Below are 9,636 nucleotides of genomic sequence, written 5' to 3' on the forward strand. Positions count from 1 at the left end.
GAAACATAGGTTTTTCAAAAAATCTTAGAAGGATTCAAAAGACACTTATAGAATCGGGTCAAAATTTTTATTGTCACGATTTTTCAAAAATAGCAGATCTACAAGCTCGCAGCGCGGCACCAAGTGCCGCGCTGTGAGCTTGTATATCTGCTATTTTTCAATAGTTAAAGCATTAAATAATGATACACAATAATGTGTACCCGTTCTAAATGGGATAATACTGTTATATGCAGCGAGTTAATTTGACATCAACTTTGTTATTGATACGACGAGGTAAACATCACTTGCTGAACCTGCTGATTTACATCGTGATGGGATTCAAATTTGAGGAAGTAGGCCTACTGAGAAGATGATAAATCTAAATACCTTTTAACTTAAAGATGTAACTTCAGGGCTGAACCAGCAAAATACAGTACACCTTCACATTCTTTATTAGCAACAACTGGTATTTATTATGAACTAAGAACTGTTTTAAATACTTAATAAGCATAACTATATAATAGGGCATTCACCAAATATTCAAATATTCGAATATCAAAGTCACTATTCGACGTTGTTCACCGAAGTCGAATATTCGCTTATTTTTATTTTTTTATTGTTTTCTCTTTAAAAAAATATTTAGTTTATAAAGCTTGGCTAGGAAGTCATAAGAATGAGTTGCCAATGCCCCTGGTGGATGAATTTGTTAATGCTCTATACCAGGGGTTCTCAAACCTTTTTAGGCTGTGACCCCCAAAATAAACACATTTGAACTGGGGACCCCCACCCTGACAAGCACTTGGAATTGTAGCTATTACATTCAATGTGACTCGGTTCCACAGATAAATATTGTGAAAATAGCAGAACTAGAAGTTCTGCAATTTTCACAATGTTCGCCTCTTGCTTACTTAATATTTGACAGTTTGGCCAGTCCTGTTGAATATTCGACTATTCAAATACTTTGAGGTTGAATAATTCGAATACTAAAAATCACTATTCGTGAATGCCCTACTATATACTGTACTATTTCTCAGTGGTGAGCAGTATTTTGTCCAATGGCCTTAAAGGAGTGTAAATCCCTAAACCCCTTTAAAACCCGCTCCAAAAGAACACTTAACAGGTGGCTGCAACTCGAAACTGGCCCCTGGAAAAAGTCAAAGACAAAGCCTACACCCAAGTCAAAGATAAAACCGCTCTGACAGAACACTTACAGGCCGGTGGCTGTAACTCGAAACTGGGGTGGGGGGGGGGGTTTGTTGGTGTTTGAGGAGGAGAGGAAGGTAAACAAGAAGAGAACAATATGGCTACAGAGACAAGGGGAGAAGAGAGAAGCTACAGTATGGCAATTCACCCTTTGTTAGCCTTCTGGTTGGTCCCTGACTGACCAACCAGCTAGCTCTATCTGGCTTGTCCCGCCCTGGTTCCTCCATTTTTATGTTGAATTAGCTAAAACATAATTCTTGGAGAAATACAAATATTTTAAAACATGCTGAGTCACTATACTGCCACTGAGCAGCTCCATTTTACTGAAACCAAGTTTGAAATGAGAATTGAATACACAGAATAACAATACGAAGCAACTGAATTACAATGGTAATGGGTGGAGTGTCCCACCGAGTGTCCCACCAAGACACAGCAACCAATGGGTGTGAAGAGGGGCGGGACAACGGGCGGGACTTGACAAAGGGTGAATTAGCAGCCCTGTGACCATGAATAAAATGCACTCCAAAAAAAAAAAAAACATAAAACATGCAATAATGGAAATGCAGTTTCTGCCCGACAGTGTTAAGACTGTCTGTCTGCACTGTCTGTCTGTACTGTCTGTACTATCTGTACTGTCTGTACTCTGTCTGTCTGTCTGGGAGCATTTGTTTTGATGCCATCACAGGGTTCAGCCTGACCTTTTTGGTGCTGCGCCATCGATCCAACATAACTCTGCTTACTGACACGTGCATGTGTGTGCGTGTATGTGCGTGCGTGGACGTGTGTTTTTATGTGCAAGAGTGTGTGTGTGTGTGTGTGTGTGTGTGTGTGTGTGTGTGTGTGTGTGTGTGTGTGTGTGTGTGTGTGTGTGTGTGTGTGTGTGTGTGTGTGTGTGTGTCCGTCTCATTGATCCAGTGCGTGCTGACAGTAGCTGTCCAGGACAACACATTGATCCAGAGAGCAGGTATAGCTAATGGCCGGCATGTCACTGTGACGGAGGCTCACAGAGCACTGCAGGGAGCCTGCATATGGCTTAGAGGAATACAGGAAAGGTCGACCTAAAACAAAGTCGACCCAAACTTGTTTCCCAACGGGTCTGTGGCCTTAAGCTAGATGCAGAATAGACCGAAATCTAATCTGCTTCTGGGGGTCCCTGGAACGAAAGAATTTTGCGATGGGGGTCTGTGGCCAAATACATATCATTCTGGGGGTCCTTGACATGACAAGGTTTGAGAAAGACATTTATAGATAGATGTGCTTATCAGTGGTTAAGGACCCCCAAAATGTGTTTTTGGCCACGGACCCCCATCTCAAAATATTTTGTTCCACGGATGGACCCCTATCGCAAAATATTTTGTTCCAGGGACCCCAGATGCAAAGATTTGATTTTGGTCTATTCTGCATGTTGGGAAATGAGTTTAGGTCGGCTTTTCCTGTTACCAGCTTAGAGAGCCCAGTGCTTTTACCTTTGTATTGTACATACAGGAAAATACTCCTTTTCAATCTCTTCTTAATATAACGTTAGCCTCAGCATAATCATCTAACTATTCATTTAGCTAATGTCTGTCTGACCATCTGCATGCTGACATCACTGATAGTACACAGTTTCGCCGCCAAGGTAACCGTCTGTCTGCATGCGGACATCACGTCATACTCTGACGTCATAGTACTGACATCACACACTGGTCTGGACACGGAACACCTGGTCTGGACACGGAACACCATGTATGGGCATAAAGATCTGCCCAACGGGCACTCCAACATGGACATATCTGCCCAATGCAATGGGCACTCCAACAACATTACTATGATAATGATATGATAGATAGTTACCTACTCCTCCCGCAAGGGAAATTCAGATATCGCAGCCCAACCCAGCTGCTTTTTTCAGCTTAACCCAGTGCAGCCCACAAGGAGCGCGAGGAGGGAACAGTGATAGCTGGAGCAGGGAATCGTACCTGCAACCTCTGGGGACTCCGGAGTCGTAGGTATGGACACTAACCACTCAGCCATCACTGCCTGCCATTGCTTCTGAGACTACATTCAATCCCTCAGATACTGTGCACACCCCCCTGGACACAGGACTGGCATTTTAATGTTTTTGGAAAAGACAATAGAAAACACTATCTGCCTTTAAGTCAAAGAGATGATTTGGGCAGAAAGTGCTTTTTTGTCAAAATGATATTTTATCTGCCTTCATTTTATCTGTCTAATTCTACTTTCCTAACACTGCTGCTTCACCCTCCCTTATTGCCCATGCAGCCTGCCAGTGCTTGTTACGTTAAAAACTCACTCTCTATCTCTTGGACAAAGACAATAAAACACAATGATGCAGCAGGAGAGTAGAGTGAGTAAAGAGACTTCAAGGCAATTGTGCTATGAGGCTAACGATAATTGCTCCTCACTAATGTCCTTATAAGGTGCTCGGGTGGCGCAGTGGTATAGTGTCTGCCCAAGACCATGAATGCAGTTTTTACTATGGTGAAAGAAATGCAAATGCCCTCTTTCCATGCCATACCTGAAGGCGGCATTCAAGAGAATTGCCTTGTCCAAATGTCCAATCTCTCCTGAACTTGAATGCAGCATCTTGTGAAATAATGTTGACATAATTGCCCTCTCTGTGTAGAAATCCATGCCGTTACACCACATCTCCATGCAGTATTGACTTGATTATGCTTAGTTTACTGGGGTATCAAGTACCAAATATAGACCTCCAAGCTCACAACGTGTCGTGCTGCAACACGTCGTGAGCTTGGAGGTCTGCTATTTTCAACATTTTCACCAAAAGGCCAATTTCAGCCCCTGCCTCTCTAACATTCTGTCACAGCATGTAGATACTCGTATACGTGCTGGGGCAGCAGGGGAGTGTTGGGTGGGAGGAGTAGCCTACCACGCTGCTCTGTGTCCTCCCAGTGGGGGCTCCTCACTGGCAGGTCAGTCAGTAAGGTGACAACAGCAGTGACAACAACATACAAAACAAATGTGTGCTGGGAGAAATCAATTGGCATAGCATTACATTGGGGCAGGGGCGTCACAAGGGTTGGGGGGAGTAGGACTGAGTTACTGGGGCCCAAAAGTTGGAGGCGGCCTTAATTATTGTATATTTAGCTATTCAAAAATAGCAGATATACAAGCTCACAGCGTGGCACCGAGTGCCGCGCTGCGAGCTTGTAGATCTGCTATTTTTGAAAAGTCGTGAAAATGTGTGCAAATCTTTGAATATATATATTCTTTAAGGCTTAAGCAAACATTTTTAACTAAGATTTTGCTTCTGGGGATCCCTGGAACTAAATATTCTTTGTCTGTGGCCAAATACCCATGAAAAGGTTTGAGCACCACTGACATAGAAACATAGGTTTTCTTCAAAAAACCTTAGGAGGATTTGAAATATTCAAAGATGTTCACTATTTTTCAAAAATAGCAGATCTACTGTACAAGCTGTGAGCTTGTATATCTGCTATTTATCAATTGTTAAAGCACAGGGGCCCCACAGTGAATCCTTGTACCCAGGGCCCAGAATTTGGTGCAACACCCCTGCATTGGGGTAAGAAGCAACCAAAACAAACAAATGCTCCTTATAAGATGGAACAATTTCTGTCACTCACAAACTACAGACTATCTCTTCCTGGAAAGTTAGCAAGCTGAAATAGAAGCCATTGTTCCTGCATAAGAAATGAAACAAATAAGTTGAAATCTTGCGGAGGCATGACCAAACATGCCTACCAATAATATGAACATATACAGTGATCGTTGTTGTCGGGTGGAAAACTTGTATGTCCAAGACGTTTCGTTTTGTATTTATCATTTTAAAAATGAACTAAACTATTGAAAATAGCTGATCTACAAGCACACCACGCCTCGCACCGCGAGGTGTTGTGTGCTTGTAGATCTGCTGTTTTCACTACTTTTGTGCGACGGCCTTGTATGATGAAGCAGGGCTCTGCTTTGTGTAAAAATGTACAAATTTGAAACTTGGAGATACGAGGTTTCTGCCCGACAACGACGATATATAAATAGGGTGAAATACAACATTTTGATGCAGCAATGCAATCTGAAATGATTTACTTTTGAATACTGAAGTAGCCTAGCAATAACCTAGCTGAGTAACATTTGACCAGGAGTATATACTGAAGCTGAGTGGGTGGGAGGCTTAGAGCACTGCAGAGAGGGGGAACAAACTGTGTTCTGAAACTCACTGTGGGGATACCAGGGGTCTTCAATGTTTGTTTGTTTATTTTTTTTTTCAGGTCAAGGAGTAGAGGACCTCTATAGCTGAGAGAGAGAAGAAGCACTATACTGTATAAAATGATGTTGCATTTATTAATCGTTTTCATACATTTCATATAGATAGTTTCGTAGACTTGTTCAATAGTGCTATCATCAGTGTTGTGTAGCATTGTGTATCTGTATTTTCAGACACAAACCACTAAAACTGTCAATAGTTTAGACAACTTTACCTTCTACTATGTACTTGGTATGCTCTTTTCCCCTCTTTACACCGAACCTCTTTGCCGAAAATAGTAGATTTACAAGCTCACAACACATCAGCCTCGCAGTTTTCCTGCAGAGTAGGGATGCTACTATCACACAAAGATTTGGTAGACCCTCCTGTGGTGTAGTAAGGCTGAGGACCCCCTGGGGGTACCGGACCACCTGTTGAAGACCCCTGTGCTCTACAATGGAGATGATCAGACGAGGAGGGGGGAGGGGGGGGGGGGTCAAAGTGAGGGGACACACAGCAGGTGTGTCAGCAGCTGTTTGTCGCACACACATGCTTGTGTTTACATGTGTGTGACTGCGTGTGTATGTTCTGTGAATGTGTGAGTCCGTGCGTGCGGAGACTGCGGACTACTTGGCAAAAGGTGATCTAGTCCAATGGTTCTCAACCTGTGGGTCAGGACCCCCAGAGGGGTCCCCAAATAATTTTGGGTGGGCCCCCAGATGTTTAGCTAAATGTCAACATTGTTTTCTCACTCAACAGTAAACAGACCAACATACAGTATAAGTGTATGCAGGGTATCCGCACATTTCTAAAGTGACAATAACTGTCACTTTATAGTCCTTCAATTATTTAAGGACTTTAAAGACCGTTTTGGTCAAATTGTCAAATATTAGAGGCAATATTACATGCATGTAGATCAGCTATTTTCACAATGGAATAGATCAAGTCAAACTAAATGTCATGCCAACTTCTACAATTCCAAGTGCTTGTGCAGGATGGGGGGTCCCCGGTTCAAATATTATTGATCCAGTAGTGAGTCTACCTGTCGCACCAAATTCCGGGCCCTGGCGGTACAATCGATTCACTGCGGGCCCCCCATGAATGTTCTTCATAGCGGGAGGGGGTTTAACCCATTTAGACTGGAAACGCATTATTACGCATTATTTTGTATTGAAAAATAGCAGATCTACAAGCTCACAGCGTGGTACTGTGCTGCGAGCTGTAGATCTGCTATTTTTGAAAAAATCGTGAACATTTATGCAATTCTTTGAATATTTAAGGTTTTTTGAAAAACCTATGTTTTAGTCAGTCAGTGTCAGTGTCAGTGGTACTCAAACGTTTTCATGTGAAGGACCCCCAAAAGGATACGTATTTGGCCACGGACCCCCATCGCAAAATATTTAGTTCCAGGGACCCCGCCCAGAAGCAAAATTTGAGTTACAAAATGTTCGCTTCAAAAACTACATACAGTATATTCAAAGATGTGCACACATTTTCACGACTTTTCAAAAATAGCAGATCTACAAGCTCGCAGCTGTGAGCGTGTAGATCTGCTATTTTTAAATAGCTAAGTATAATGCTAAGTATAAAATGATTAAGGCATCTCCACCTTGGGCCCTAGTCACACTCCCCCCCCCCCCCCCCCCCCCTTGTGTCGCCCCTGAGTCTACCTGTCATCTCCATACTTATACACAATGAACAAAAGAAAAAACATAGAGAGAATAGAAGCAAACAGTGTTACTGTGTCCTACACCCCCCCCCCCTCCCCCAGCAGAATGATGCAAAACACATGTAATAAAGTCCACTTCAGGAGGAGTGGCAGAGCGATAGCAACAACACCGACCAATCAGATCCTTTGTTGGAAGGATTAAATCCACTTTAGGCAAAGAAAAAAATAGAAGCGATTGATCATCAGTTCATTCATTGAATATCAATTACGTATAATGAGAACATGCTCAGTGGTTTAGGTATATAACTTCATCCCTTTCGACCATGGCGTCCGTATTTTCGGCACGTGGTTAAAAGCTTGCACATGCAGGTCACGCGTGTCATTGACGTTGAATGAATAAATCATTTCAAATTTCCAAAGATGTTCAAAGACCTCAGAACCACAGTAGCAAGAATATCCAACCTATGCAAGCTCACGACGTGTCACATCGCAACTCTTTGTGAGCTTGTCGATCGGGTGTTTTTGCTATTCGGTATGCTGTTAAATGTGTCCAATATGTTTATAGTGCATATTTTCTGTCTAGTCTTCTCACAAAGGCGCGAATGAATCCTTGACTTAAATCAGTGGTTCTCAACCTGTGGGTCGGGACCCCAGGGGGGTCCCCAAGATGATTAACTTAATGTGCAATGTTGTTTTCTCACTCAACCAACATAAAGTTTAAGTGTATATAGAGCAGTGGCGCGGGAAGGGGGGGGCTATGGGGGCTGGCGCCCACCCTGGAAGCGTCCCAGCCCCCCCTGGGCCAGGGGGGGATTTCTTTTTTTTTTATAGAATAGTAAATCTTCGTCCCCCCGAATTTCGGCACCCCCGTGCGGTCCAAGAGGATACAACCAAGCGCTCCCAACCTCCTTGCCCACTGGCCCCCACCCTTGTGCTTACGTTCCTTCCGGAAGCAGTCTCCTAGTTTCAATACAGAACCGCGAGGCTCCAGGCATATGTAAACAAACAACATTGCATTATGGTGGACTGTGTGTTTTGCTTCATTAATTTGCAACAAAGCACCAAGGGATTATTGCATGACATCATGGACAGTTTGTACGCTATCGGATAAAGGGGGGTTTTAACAAGGTAAGAATGACTTTATACTGTGCTCTCTTTCTCTCTATCTCTCTCTCTCTCCCTCCTTCCCCCTTGGAGAAATATATTTCTTATGCTGCCGCTGTGTATGCAAAAAGCATGACTTATTGTTTGTTTCAGTAAAGTTCTATTGTAAAAATAGACCAGTGGATTGTGTGGATGTATATCCAGTACAGTTTGTTTTCTGATCGGCTTATACCGCTGTGCAGTTCAGTCTGTAGTGGCTGGCCTGTAATAAAAAAATAATTATTGTTGTTAAGCTTAAGTGTGCAGTTTTTTTCAGGCTATTGTGCGCTTTGCACTGTTGATTATTATTCTGCATGGCTGGCTGGGGGTTTTATATTTTGTGTGTGTGTGTGTGTGTGTGTTGCCTGTCTGTCTGTGGCTCCTTGCATTGCGTGGGGGGAACTCACCGACCGAAACCGTAATAAAAGTCCCCCAAAACCGCTATAGAAATCACACAAATCCGCCAAAAAAACGCACGGACACGCACAGCCCACCCTGACATTTATTAGTTCCCGCGCGCCTGATATAGAGGGTATCTGCACATTTCTAAAGTGACGATTTATTTTGAAAAGGTTGAGGGCCATTGGCACTGACTTAAATGACAGTAATGAAAAGTATTTTCAACCTTATAACCAAAGACTTATAGTATATGTCAGTCAGTGAGCTCAGCTGCACGAATCCACATGCAGATTAAACCTTTTCATAATGTCATAGATTCATAGACTTGTTTGACAGCACTATCATCAGTGTTAGTTACTTGGTCTCGCGTGGCCAGAATGTTGCCTCACACAGTTTCCAAATGCTTCCGGTCATAGTCTGGAGAACGGAAACTCTGATCATGAGTAAAATATCAAGCGGATGTGAGCCTTCTCCCCACTTCCATTTCATCTTTAACAGAAGTGTATGTAATGTGTCGCGCAATTGTATCCTAATATATAAATTTAAATCATCTAGGCATATACATAGCTTGCTTCTTAGCAGAAGATAATAATAGAAAATGTATTTTCGTGAACGGAAATGCCAGCTTCCGCCAGCTCGGCCACAGGTGTAGTTCCAGACTGTGGAGATTGTGGAATAGTTGTCTGGCTACGCGAATATAGGTTCTTAGGGAACTTGATCCAAGTCTTTGTACTTGGCCTGCTCTTTTTCCCCCCTCCTCCTCTTGGCCGAAAATAGCAGATCTGCAAGCTCACACCGCGTCGCAGTGCAAATAAAAAATAAAGTTCCTATCTCACAGAGATTTGGAGGCCCCTCTGCAGTGACTCTGAGGACCCCCTAGAGGGTCCCCGGACCCCATGTTGAAGACCCCTGTCTTGATGCATTCTGTTCTGTTTGATTTGCTTCGAGTGAAGTCTTACCTTTTGTAATGTGACTTTGGCGCTCGGTTCAGTCGTCTTCCCGGGGTGTCTCAGTCAGTTAC

This window comes from Nannobrachium achirus, assembly GCF_963921795.1.
Source record: "Nannobrachium achirus genome assembly, chromosome: 16".
In the NCBI taxonomy this organism is placed as follows: Eukaryota; Metazoa; Chordata; class Actinopteri; order Myctophiformes; family Myctophidae; genus Nannobrachium; species Nannobrachium achirus.